This window comes from Pteropus vampyrus, unplaced genomic scaffold (assembly GCF_000151845.1).
Source record: "Pteropus vampyrus isolate Shadow unplaced genomic scaffold, Pvam_2.0 Scaffold159, whole genome shotgun sequence".
In the NCBI taxonomy this organism is placed as follows: Eukaryota; Metazoa; Chordata; class Mammalia; order Chiroptera; family Pteropodidae; genus Pteropus; species Pteropus vampyrus.
This window is the reverse complement of record NW_011888940.1, coordinates 736173-750167: the sequence shown is the minus strand read 5'-3', so window position 1 is coordinate 750167 and position 13995 is coordinate 736173. Positions and strand designations below refer to the sequence as shown.

Sequence of the window (13995 nt, the reverse complement as noted above, 5' to 3'; positions counted from 1 at the left end):
TGACACTACTCACCTTTCATATTTGCTTCAGATTTTTAAATCAACGTCTGCAGTGTTTACCGCTAAGTATGTTAGTTGTTGATTTCAAATAGAAAAATTGTATCACGTGAAAGAGTCTCTTTATTTTTTCTTTACTACTGGTTTTCTGACTTGTTACTTATTAGAGTTCTTCTTACTCAAAGTACTTTCTATAAGGTCCCACATCTCATCTCAGTCAAAAGCCTTTAGATTCATCCCAATTCAAAATACATCATTGAATTTATAGGTTAGTGGTCATAATTCACATCATTAGAACCTGAAATGTGAAGCCCCTTTTTAATTAATATGATAAAAATTAAATTACATTCAGAAAAATAAGTATTATATATATGCGCTACATGTAAGGCATTTTATTAGATGCTCCAGAGAACTGTTTCTCAAAGAGGGTTCCACAATTCGTTTGATGTACCTGTTAGAAGTACAGATTGACGACCTGTATCCCAGACTCACTGAAGGAGAAGTCATGGGATTGGAAGCTGGGAAGCCGCATTTTCAGTGAGCTCCCAAGTGAGTCTAATGCACCTTATAGTTTGTGGGTTCCAGGCCGGGCTGTGATCCAGGCTCCTGGCTAGGAATAGGACCCCAAATTTAGAATGTTACGGCCATGCCACCCTGAATGCGCCCCATCCCATCTGATCTCAGAAGCTAAGCAGGGTCAGGCCTGGTTAGTACTTGGATGGGAGACCACCTAGGAAGACTAGGTGCTGTAGGCATTAAAAAAAAAAAGAAATGTTACATTAAGTAGTAGGGCGTCTGCACCTGGTTCACGTAAGCATGGTCCAGCTCACTGTATCACACATGTGTGGCAGAATGCCACTATTGTTCTCTGACATATGTGGAGCGTCCCCTAGCACAGGAGAGCGCATTCCCCGCAGTGAAGTTGGTAGCTGCCCGTTTCATTCTCAAGTCGGCTCCTTGTGCATTCTTCCAACTGGGCTTCTCGCCACCGAAACCTTCCCTTCTCCATCGGCACTGTCAGTTTAAAACCCGACCACAGAGAAACAAAGAACAAGTGAAACATACAGAGCTTTAAAAAAAAGAGAGAGAGAGAAGGTGAGTGAATTTGGATTTACCATCACAGGGCGGCACAGCTCCATTCGTCAGGCTGGAGTGAATAACCTGGCTGTCAGCACAGTGAAACGGCTCAGCCACAACTCGCTCCTGCCGTTGTTTGTCTAGGCTTCATTCTGACCATTTCTAGAAAGTTCTTTAAGTCACTGATTTGACAGCAGTGCCACAGAGACTCCAGTGTGGGAATAAAGCAGAGGCTGAGCTACGGGACCTCTCGTTCTCAACGTCAAGCAGAACCGCTCCACTTTTATCTGTTACAGGTTTTAGGGTTCTGAGCAATATTTTTAAAATAAAAGTTTAAAAATGTCTGATTTACGGCCTTTAGCGACGTCTCAATTTTCTTACAGAGTTTGGTCATTGCTGTTGGTGCACATGATTAAAAGAAAAAGGCTTGATTTGAGAAAGTTTGACAAAGTCTCTTTTATGTTTTTCTTACTTTATATATTTGTCTAAAAAAATAAAATCTCTTCTCTATCAGGGACCACGGTTTTGCATAGAACGTGTAAAACGCTTCTACAAATCTGAGGACATTTGATAGCTGTTTATTATAATTCTTATTAGTCAGAAATTCTCTAAAATTTGTATTCTTTAATGTAGGCTCTACCTCAGTGAATTGGGCCCAGGCCTAGGACAGGAGCTGGAGTTCCTGGCTGGAGCTCTCTGATCACCTTCTGTTTGCTTGGTCAATGTCCTCACACCCCTTGGGGTCTCAATTCCTTCTTCAATAAATCGAAGATGCTGAAGCATGAGATTTCCAAGATTCATTCCAGCTCTAAAAGTGGATGACTTCTTGTACGTCAAAGAATTCAACATAGACTTCGATGAGTCTATGTTCACCGTCGTGAACGAGAAAATTTTTCTGGTTAATTATTGGGCATAGAGTAACGTCTTGTTCTGTTACACATTATGACTAATTTATTCTAAAATTAATTCAGCTCAATAAGTCTTCACTTATGTATAATTAAAGGCAAATTATTTTAAGGTTTTTGGTAATGATTAAAGCTAATTGTTATTTTTTTAAATATAACATGATACATTAACTCCTTATGTTTCATTAAGATAACCAGTTTATCGTGGACAAAGATGTCTCATTAAATCAAGCGTAGTCAATCATTTCTTTATTTTAGGCTTTAGTTCGCTTTCGATTTATTTTTCAAGATGAGTTTTATTTTCCCAGGTAGGATTTTCTCTCTTCTCACAGTCTCTGCCAAGCTGAAATTTCAAATGGTTTCCTTTTAGCTGCGCTCCATAATTTCTCACTAGTGCTGACTGCTTATAACAAAAATGAATTAAATTGAATCATGAACTTTTTATCTATTTAGCAAATACCCTCTGAGTACATCCTGTAGTCCTAGCAATGTACTAGGACATTAGAAGGAAAGAAGGCAAGACGACCGTGACCTTAAGAAGCTCACAGCCTTCCTGACGTGTTGGAGAAACAAGAAACCATACTATGCGTACTGATGTCATGATAAGGATGATCCTTAATGAATGATCATTTTTACCCTTTAAACAAAATTTCTTAGCAACAGTTGCTTATGAAATATACATGTGAAATTTGAACAGTATGATACTGGTCTGAAACAGAGCTCTAGTAATATCTCTTTGTGGTTGTCAAAACAAATTCAAAGCCAAGATAATGAGTGGGTTGAAGAATTAATAATATTTTGGTATATGCACCACTAACAAAGCAGTAAAGACAAAAGCGTGAAAATGACAGCTGCTATCCATAATAATCATATTTTCTTTCCCTGCTCCCCAAATCCTATTATACTCTTTTATGAAAGAGAGCTATTGGGGTAAGGCATCCTAGTGGGAGAAAAAAACTTAACAGATCGAACCTGTGGAAAGGATTTTGTCTTATCTATCCCTCATCCCAGTTTGTTCTTTGTCTAGAGCTTGCGCAGACACTATTCCCATGAGCTCGGGTCCCAACGGGGTTAAGTAAAATAACACACCTGAAACAATTCTTCGCAGACTCTCTCTCACCTTGCATTTGGATGTATCCTGCACTACTAAGCCCCTACTTACATATATGGTTCTCTTTGCTTTGCTGTTTTTTTTCCCCATGGGGTAAAGAGATAACTGATAGGGCAGTGTTCATCCTCACCTCCCAGGTCCCTCACTTTTGTGAATTAAAGTTAGACACTGCTGTAAGGTTCTTTGTTTCTTGCATTGTTGGAAAAGCTTTCAGTGGCAATATCTGCGATCACTGGTGTTTAAATGTCAAGCCTCGAATAATTATTCTGCCCTGGGCTGGTGGTAAACTAGAAGACTGACCCTGTACTTTTCATCCCGCTCGAGAAAACTTCCCTTTGGATTCAGTACATATGAATCCAAAAACTCTCAGATTCAGCTCCAATGTGTAGCCCACTCTACCTCCAGGAAAAAAAAAAAAAATTGAATTCACAGAACTGAAGCTAAATAGTACCATGAAAGAAAATTGCTTTCACCACATTTCCATGATAATGGCAACGAGAACCAGGATAAATGAGAGGATACATCTTGGATCTTTTCTTACTGATTTTTCAGGTTGTGGCAGAACTTAGAAGAGCAGGAAAAGATGTCACTTCTACTCTTTGGGATCAAATACATTTTTTTTTTCAAAATTATTTTTAAAGTATTACTTGGTAATTTTTTTTTTTTTTGCCTGTTTGAAAAACAAAATGAAAGAATCCAGTAGACTGAAATCTTCCCATACTTAAAAAATGTTGTAGTCTAAGGCAAGAATTTGGGGATCGTTTTGGTATTGTAATTTACTTCCTTGTAATTCATGTGCTTTTCATGTGATCTCAGAAATTAAAAAAAAAAAAAGGTATCAGTGTTCTTAAGTGGAAAGTAGAGTACTAAACAACTCCAATTAAATGTGCAATATGTTAGCCCTGCCTGCCAGCTGGTAATGTTTGAGCGTTGTGGTTTTCAAAATATATGTAATTAAGCTATCTTTTAAAGTGATATCCGAATCAGCATGCCTTTATTCATGAATTGAGAATTTGATACTAGAGAAGAAATAGGGGAAAGCCTATGGCATTTAGAGTTTCGGAGCTAGGATTATAAATACAAACAAGCTTAAGGAAATAATGAAGCAAGCAGAATGCGCAACGGGCCGTGCCCTCCGCGGGAACCGCACAGCAGGACCCAGGGGACAGGCGCAAACCCACTTGACAACCGCGCGTGCACAGGCTGTTTCTGCAGCTCCGGGCTCACACCCACACCCGGGTCACGTGCGTGTGGGGGCTGCTGAGCTGGCCCCGGCGCTGCGGGCTCGTCAGAGCCACAGTTCCACGTCTCCTTTCACAGCGACAGAGGATCCTGACGAGTGATTCTGCTGTCAGAGCCAGCTTGCCTGTGGAACGTCAGTTTCTTGAACACATGATGTATTTTAAAATACAATGTATTTTAAAGGCATGGCATGGCATGTGTGAGCACAAATGCATCTTATATATTAGGGCAAAAAAAAAAAAAAAAGAAAAAGACTATGCACATCCAAAAGTCGGAAGCCCTGTCTGCTCTGTCATTTTCACTTGAAGATGCAGAAGCATCTTCACCTCAGGAATGCAACGGTGTGTGGGGGTGGTACATTTATCTACTAGAACTGTTTTACCACACTCATCCTGAGGGGGTGCTCAGTTTGACATATGCCTAATGATTTTTGTGGCTTTTCATTGAGTATTTGCTCATTTTAGGGGGGAAAAAAAGAATAAATATTAAGAGCACATACTACCTTTAAGCTGGTAGTTACAAATAGAGGCTTGATCAGATTCAGATTTGATTTTTTTGGCATGAATACTTCATAGGCTGCATATTTCCTACTGTGTCACATCAAGGGCACTTAATGCCCAGTGGCTTTTCTTTTTATGATGACAGTATCTGTTGACAGAAACTATCGACCTGATATATCCATAGTAAATTTCCCTCCAGCTCTTCACCTGTGATTTAGCAGCCCTCGATAATAATTTTCTAGATATTTTATTCATTCGAGGTTGCAAAATGGCAATATTTTAATTGTATCATTCCTTCTTCATTTATTAGCAAGATCTCTTCTTATTAATTATTTGATTACCCTGAGAAACAGCTACAGGAAAGGCAGAATAAATCCACGACTATTTTTATTTACCCATTTTTGGAATAAAGAGTTGTTTTCTTCCCATCCTTCAAAGGTGACCAACGAATCTATTTTTGGAGCGTTACTGGGAACCCGTGGATATGATCACACTTGATGTATCTCAAAGAGCTGCAGTTTATTTATTTACTTATTCAATGTCCAAAATATCCCCCTTTCAGCCAGTGCTCCTGTGTCCTTCTGACATGACCCCAGACGTCTTTGACAGCTTCTTGGCTTCTGGTACAACAGAATGTTCCAGGGTCAGAGGAACGTATTAAATGACATCATGAAGAAGCAATCAGCAAAATTTAGAACGTGAGAAACTCTACAGGAGGAACTATTCATTTTCTTCAGCAACAAATTGTGGGGGTGGGGGGGGTGGGAAGGATGAGGCTGTGAAACCTATGGATTGGAAGAGACTAGAAAGACTTCAGATAAATGCAAAAAAAAAAAAAAATCCTTGTTTGGATCCCAATTAAAAAAAAAATCTGTAGAAAATAATGTATGAGGAAATCAAAGAAATTTTAATGCTGAGTGGCTTTTTGATGATCATTAAATTTTCAGATGTGGGGAGATGATTGGGGTATGTTAAAAATACTCTTTATATTTTAGAGATACATTACTGAAGTATTTAGGGATGAAGTTATATGTCTGAAATTTGCTTCAAAATAATTTAGTTGGGGTGGAGAGAGAAAGTAGGTGGGATACAGATCAAGGGTCCCTGAATCCCTGGGCTGCGGTACCCATCTATTAGGAACCCGGCCATACAGCAGGAGGTGAGTGATGGGTGAGCGAGCAAAGCTTCATCTGTATTTGTTGCTCCCCAGCGCTAGCATCACTGCCTCAGCTCCGCCTCAGATCGTAGGGCATTAGATTCTCACAGGAGCACCGGTCCCTGGTGCCAAAAAGGTTGGGGACCTCTGATGTAGATGGAGTAAGATTGGCCATCTGTTGATAATTGTGAAAGCTGGGTGGTGAATACATGGGGGTTGCCCATGTTAATCTCTCTGGTTTTATATATGTTTGAATTACATAGTAAAAAGTATAAAATATATTTAAATATAGAAATCACCCTCGAAGGAAGCTGAAGAGGAAGTGATTATGGTAGAACTACACTATCTCCATAAATAAAGTCTTGCCTGATTCAGAAATGTGCTAGCCACCTGCCAGCTGCGGTAGCAGAGTATGAGGAAAGACCCAGTGACTAATGAGGGAGAATACCACCTTTCGAGGTGTGCCACTGGGCCTGTGCTAGGTACATTGCATGCATTGGACTCATTTAATCCTCATGATAATGTTATGAGATCTGTACTATTATTATAATACCCATTTTACAACAGAAAAACTGAGGTTCAGGGAGACCGCTCGCTTGCTAAGCAGCAGAGATAGGCATGGTCTGGCTCTGGAGCGCATGCTATTAATAAGAGCCACATCCACAGCTCTTAACAGATGCCAGCCCTGTTCTAAGTGCTCTACGCTGTTAATTCATTTTATACTCTCAATGATAATCCTCTAAGGAAGATGCTTTTGGTAGACCCTTTTCTTAGATGAGAAAGTTGGATACAGACAGATGAAGTCACTGTGCAAGGTCACATGGCTAGCAGGTGGCAGAGCCTGATGTTAAGCGGGAGCACTCTGGCCCCAGCCCTTTGCTGCTCTCACGCTATTAGCCACTCGGCCCTCTGACAGCTGTCAAAGCAGGTTTTTCTTTCTTAGATTAAGAATCTATCGAGCACATGCAAGAGGCCGTCTTTGTCAGAGGTGCTGGGGTATGGGAATGAACAAAACACTTTTTTTTTTTTTTTTTGCCTTGCATAGCTTAGTTTCCTATGGCATCATGAATCTCTAAGGAGCTATTTAGGAGATGACGGGGCTGAAACTCAGAAGCTCAAGCTACCTGTTGGCGCTTTCTTATTAGAAGTCGAGTTGGAGAGAGGACTGAACCAGCAGCCCCGAGAAGGGCTCTGCTAAACCCTAAAACTTTAAGGCTCTGAAGGAAGGTGCCTGTGGATCGCATTGCATCATACGACAAACCTCCACTGCTGGGGCCGATTGGTCCCAGTCCCCCAGGACACCATGATCCTTCCTTTTTTAGAATCCTCTCTCTCTCCGGCTGTTCATCCCTCACATCATCTCAGTGAGCTTCCCTTCTCTGAAATCTCAATGTCCTTATTGGTTGCACTCATCATTTTAGTACTTAATTACGTACAAACCTCAACCGTTACCTAACGATTTTACTGCGTATATCTTGCCTCTTCACTTAAATTGTAAATATTTGGAAGACAGAGGTTAGGTCTTATACATCACCGATATTCCCCCAACAAGCCCAAACCATGGAATGAGTGCTCACTGAATATTATTTAAGTGAATAAATTGTGTTTACAATGGTACAGTTGGTAAGATGGTAACATGTAGAATGATTAAGAGCACAAATTCTCTCTCTAATTAGTTGCACGCCCCAAGGCTAATTATTCACATCTTTTATGCCTTGGTTTTCTTATCTATAAAATTGAGATAATCGTTTGTACTTCATGAACGTAAGATGCTTAGCACTGTGCCTGGCACAGAACAAACATTAGATATGTTAGCAGCTAGTATTTTTATTATTATTACTAACTGCCTAGCCAAGTAAGGTTTTATTGACTGACTAAAGCACTTTTTTCCTTTGTGTGAAATCAAATTCATCAGAAGTTTGCTTGATATGCACGATTTAATTGGCTGGGGAAGGCTGTGAGCTGTAATGGAACAAGAATGGGCACTAAGCCTGGGCCAGAGTTCAAATCTCACCTCTGATTTGACCTTTACTTTCATGAGCCTCAGTTTGTTCATTTGAAAAATGGAATTACTGATAGGTATCCCACTGGGCTGTTGTATGGTTCAGAAATGATCAGTATAAAGCACGTAGCCAAGAACTTGGCACAAAATGGATCTTAGATAAACCAGTCTCTTAATATCATCGAGCCTGTAGTGTCCCTCACTACAGAGACTATGTGTGCTTAATAGATGAGACATTACTGGTTGTTCATTGGCCCCTTTTTTCTAGAAAGTTCTAGGACTCTAGACTAACTATAATACCTCTGTCTCTCTGAATTCTTGATATTTAACTATACTACTTGCTGTTATAGACGCCTAGGATACTTGGTACATGGTAGGCACTTAATGAGTTCATTCTGAATTACTCAGTGACTTATCTTTTATAGATGCTTATAGACCATCCCCCTTATGTTAACATATTCTTTCTCAGCTTCTCAAGCCCTCGATCTGCAGATGACTGATCTCATCTATTACATTTTGGTGCTTCTTAATGTCATTCTCAAGATAATCTCTACTCTAGCGCCCCTTCTTTCTACTTGCCAGTTCGATTTTAGATCATGTAGGAGAGAGAACATCTCAGGCGGGGTGAATGATGTTTTTGAGGGCGTCGAGGAAAACAAAATGAATAGTACTTGACTGAAACCAAGAATACAAGAGGAAAAAAATTTTTCAGAGATAAGATAAGCTATGGAGGGTGGAGACAGATTGTGGAAAGACTTTATTGTCAACTTGAAGAATTTGACTTGATACGTAGACAACTGGAAAGCCCTATTTCCATTCCCCAGAGGCAATTGTGTTCAATTCCTTAACCATTTCTTCTGGTTATTTAAATCTACTTGTTTTCTTTTATGGAGGATGGTTCTCGACTCTTGCTCTATCACTTTTCTTCCATCTTCCTAATATAGTCATATTATAAATTTTCATTAAACCCATATTTACCATGGAGAGTGAGTGAAGAAAACAAGGTGGAGTCAGTATAGCTAAGCTGACTTAAAATGGAGTCCGTATAGTCAAGCTGGTAAAACTGGTTCAGACTAGAGTGGGCTGAAACATGAGAGAACAATTTTATTTTGCTTTAACTAAATATTATTTAAGTGAATAAATTATGAAGACTTTCAAACTTTTCAGTTGTGCATCAATGCCTGGAGATAATATATATATGGAGATATATAGACATCTCTCTCTCTCTCTCTCTCTCTCTCTATATATATATATATATATATTTATATATATATATATATATATATAATAGATAACTCTCTGAAGAACTTAGGAAAGAATGTTCACATGTCCAGACCACCTGACATCCAGTATCCAGATGCTGGGCATCTGGAAGATCACCATCTTAGGCTACCATAGGCTAAGAATGCAAGACAGATTCTTTTCAAGAATGTGGCTTTAATTATAAAAACTCTTAACTTTTCTTTCTCCTTGGGGTCACTCTGGGTATCACTTAGTTGTGTTTTCAATTTGTAAACCTAAAACCCTCGAATAAAACTTTGTCTCTTAATTCATTTATGTTTGGTCAACAATCGTTTAAATTATTGTGACTGTGTAAAAATAGTTCACAGGTAATTACATTTTCTTTCCTGTACAGTTTTTTTTTGTTCTTCCTATGGTTAATTATTGGTTTACTGTTTCATTTATTTAGGTTTCTGCATACTTACCACTAAATCAATCCCAAATGCTCTAGTAAAGATATAAAGTGATCAAATATATTAAATCATCTATTGTTTTTTTTTCAATCTGCCATATGTAACTCATAACAAAAGTTAATATTTTATAATTGTTTTCATTTTGGCAAGGTTATCATCTTCCAATACTGAAATGCCAAATTCCAATACCAAAAAGTGAAATGATTTAATGGACTATCACTGAAGAATATTGACTGGAGCAAATGCCCACCTAATGAAGCTGGTGAAGCAGCTAGGGTGGTGAGTGCAGGAGCTTATAGGAAGAAGGCAGGATGTTGTTGGCTGCTGAAGTAGTTCCCCAGTTAGGGTTAACATTAAATTATGTTCCTCAAATATAGCAGATTCTTTTCTTCAGCATACCTATTCTGATTCATGTCCGTGTCCCCAATATATAGGCCACCAAATAATTCCTAATAATGGATATAAAACCCTTGGTGAAAAAAAGTCCCTGGCACAAAGCAACTGGTAAATATTACTTCTGTATACCCGTGACACGTGTCATCTATTTTGAAACTTTGTTTTAATTCTAGTGACTTTTGTTATGGAAAGAATTTGTATACAATTGCTAGTTTCTCCAAAAATTTCACATTCATTACTTCTGTTTGATCCCCAAAGTGTCCAAAGAATTAGACTGATTTTGAAGACTGGCTGTAGCACTGACTCGCTGTGTGCAAGTTACCTAATTTTTTTTTTCTTTCCATTTTTGTCAAAGAAAGTGGGGATTGCCTCATGAGGGTAGTTATGAGGATTAAATGAGATAATCTATGTAAAGCACCAAACACATATATTAGCTACTGTAATTGAGGGAAAGCGTTATTAACCTATTGGATAATTAGCAAAACCAGAACGCAGTAGTTAAATGATTTGTATTGTTTGCACAGTGTGTCAGTGGCAGACCTGGATTTAAAAATCGGCCCTGATGGAATCGCATCTGTCAGGGAAGGGCCTGATTTACACTTTTGTCCACTGCTGCGTCCCAGCACCTAAAACAGTATCTGCTAAATAATAGGCACTCACATATGTGGTGAATAAATTAACGTAAACATAAAGTTTTAGGCCTGGAAATGGTCTCCAAGGTCATTTAATTAAATGAACTGATTTTTCAAATAGGAAAATTAAGGCCCAGATACTTTTAAGTGAGTCATGGGTATGTTTTGTATTTGTTTTGTTTTGTTTCTTTGTGTCTGCATAGTGATTTTTAAAAAATTGAAGTACTTGCCAAATTAGGTTTGGCCATGTACGAATAGAAAACCCAAATTAGTTGATCATATAGGGTAGGGGTTTATTTCTCTCTCATGTAAAAGAAAAATTAAAGGTAGATAATTCAAGGTGGTGACTCCAGGAACCTAGGCACCTATCTTCCTGTCCCACCGTTCTTAATACATGGCTTCTATCACCTATATTGTCTTGTGATGCAAAGTGGCTGCCTGGGCTCCGGCCATTGGCATTCTGTCAGGAAGGAGGAAGGTGAGGAGGGCAAAAAGGACATTTCACAGCTGAGTTGGCAGAAGATTACCTGAACATTAAGGAAATTACATTTCACATGACTTCCTCTTTCATCTCTTTATCTATCCAAGGTGCAAGGGAAGCTGGAAAATGTATTCTTTTATCTGGGAATCTTGCTGTCCAGGTTAAAAGCAGAGCTCTGTTATAGAGAAAAAGGACGAAGTGGATAGTGGGTAGGCGGTTTCCATCAACAATTTAAAAATAGAAAAATTTACATAGCTTTTTGGATTTCTCTTATAAAAATCAGAAGATGGAGCTGAGTTTGGGGCCAAGGAGAAGAGAAGTTTCAGGCGGATTGGAAGGGAGAGCCAGAGGAAACGGAGGAGGCCCACGAAGCCTGGACTGACGAGAAAAGAGAGAACTCATGTCAGGGGACGTGAGGAGTGATTAGGATTTGGCATTTTGAGCTGATGAAATGTGTGTTTTGAGAGGGTTAATCTAGTAATAATGTGGAGAATAGGTTAAACATTGGAAAGGTAGAACGAAGAAGTAGGGAGCCAATGCAGAGATCCAGGTATGAAGTGATGAGAATCCGGACCAGCAATATCGATAAAAATATGATGCAAGCTATACGTGTAATTGTATATTTCATAGTAGCTACGTTGAAAAAGAAACAGATGAAACTGAATTTCATAGTCAATTTCACTATCCAGTCTGCCTAAAATATTGTCACTTGAATATGTAATCGATATAAAAATGATCAGTAAGATATTTTACATTTTTTTTTGTTTTTAATAATAAGCCTTTGAAATCTAGTGTATATTTGCACTTACAGCATGTCTCAATTTAGACACTAAATTTTCATGAGAAATATTTGGTCTATATTTGGATTCCACAAAATTTATAGCTGAAAAAGTGCATTCACATATCCAAGTTATCCCAGATATACTTAACAATTTTTCCAACAGCTGAATTGAGTATCTGTTTTTAAATTTAAGCTAGTTAAAATTAAATGAAACTAAAAATTTAGTTCCTTGATCACACTCACTTTTACAGTGGTTATTTCGAGTGCTCTATAGCCACATGTGGCCAATGGCCTCCATGTTGGGCAGAAAGAAAGGATCTGATTTGAGACACATGGTTCATAAAAGATGCTCATCAGATGGAACACTTCTGACAAGACCCGCATTGTCAGTGTCTTGCAAAGTACTAAATTTATCACCATTTCCTACGTTTTCTAGACTTGCCAGGTCTTTTACATCTCCTATTCTTTTGCCTGAAGTGCTTTTCCCCTTCTTTTTCGTCTGAAAAATGCCTGCTTATCTCTCAAGTCTCCATTCACTCCTTTCAAGTCTGTAAAATCCATCCCATGTTCTTCAAGCCTGGTTAGTTGCCCCATCCTCTTTCACACTTCCATGGATCTGCAATATTCTTGAGGTAGAGAACCATGCCCTCAACTGTTTCTGAGCCCTAGCACGTGGAAGGGCCTTATAGGATCTCAGTAAAAGTTATTGAATGAAGAAGACTTTAAGTTTAGCCCACATCTTTCTTCTCTGTTGCCACTTTAGTCGGCAACATTTTAAAAGGATATGTTCAGCCTTCTTAATTCAATTTTCGCTTTATCTATTTGAATATCATTGGACATGTCCCTTCTAAATAGCACAGTTCAAGGATGGCTTCTAATTTTATGCCTCCATACATAAAATCTGCTTGGTGCAGTTTGGTATAAAATATTCATCTTTTGTTAGGCTTAAATACTTGTTTCACACAACTATACTAAATATAGGGTGTACTATAACTTGTTTTCTTCATTTGGTAATAAATTATGGGTATGTTTCCAATTAAAAAATTTATATCTATCTATATCTATCTATCTATCTATCTATCTATCTATCTATCTATCTATCTATTTATATCTATCCATTTGTCCATCTATCATCTATCACCTATTTGTCTATCATCTATCATATATCAATCAATCTATCATCTATCTGTCTGTCTATCTATCTGTCTATCTACCTATCTATCATCATCATCATCATCATCATCATCATCATCATCATCATCTATCTACTCTTCTTCTTTCCAACAGCTGCATTGTATTCCTTTGTATGGATATACCATCTGTTACTTAACCAATCTGATACCAATGGCTATTGAGGCTATTTTAGATTTTCAAAATAACAACTAACAATACAAATACAAAGGTCACACATGTTTATGTATTTATGTCAATATTCCTATAAAATAGGTTCCTGAAAGTAGAATTTGGAGGGTCAAAGGGAACATGCACTTAAAGTGTTAATAGATTTGTCAAACTGCCTCTCTATCAGGTGAGGTCATCTAAGGCTACTCTATTAAAACAAATATATCATGCCAAGACTTTTACAGCGGTTATCTTTGGGATATGAAAACAGGGGGGCGCATGGGCTTTCATTTATATCAACATAAGTTTTTTGTTGTTTGAAGTTTGTTCAATATATTTCATATTTATAATTTTAAAAGGGATTTTTAAATATATAAGAATACCGAGAAAGTAAAGAAACAAGAAAATGTCTCAGTAGCAGAAAATTCAGGCTTCTTAGAAAACAGCAATTCCAAGCCATGCCTCGTAGGAAATAATGGCAAGTCTAATGCCCGGGTCTTATTTTCTTCTCTGAAGCAGAAGCCTCTGCACCTTGCTTTAGTGACCTGTTCGTACTACTAACTCATTTTCTCAGATTCAATTTCTAACGTCTTCTCTCGTTCATATTCAAAATTCACCAAGATGAAGGATCTGGTTAAGCTGGTGAATCACTATTCAATCTGGATTACTCCTATTGTGTA

At 38.2% G+C, this 13995-nt stretch overlaps 1 pseudogene; it reads left to right on the top strand.

The window, feature by feature from the left end:
* Nucleotides 1-633: 633 nt before the first annotated feature.
* LOC111745633 lies at nucleotides 634-752 on the top strand (annotated as a pseudogene).
* The last annotated feature ends 13243 nt before the right edge of the window (nucleotides 753-13995 follow it).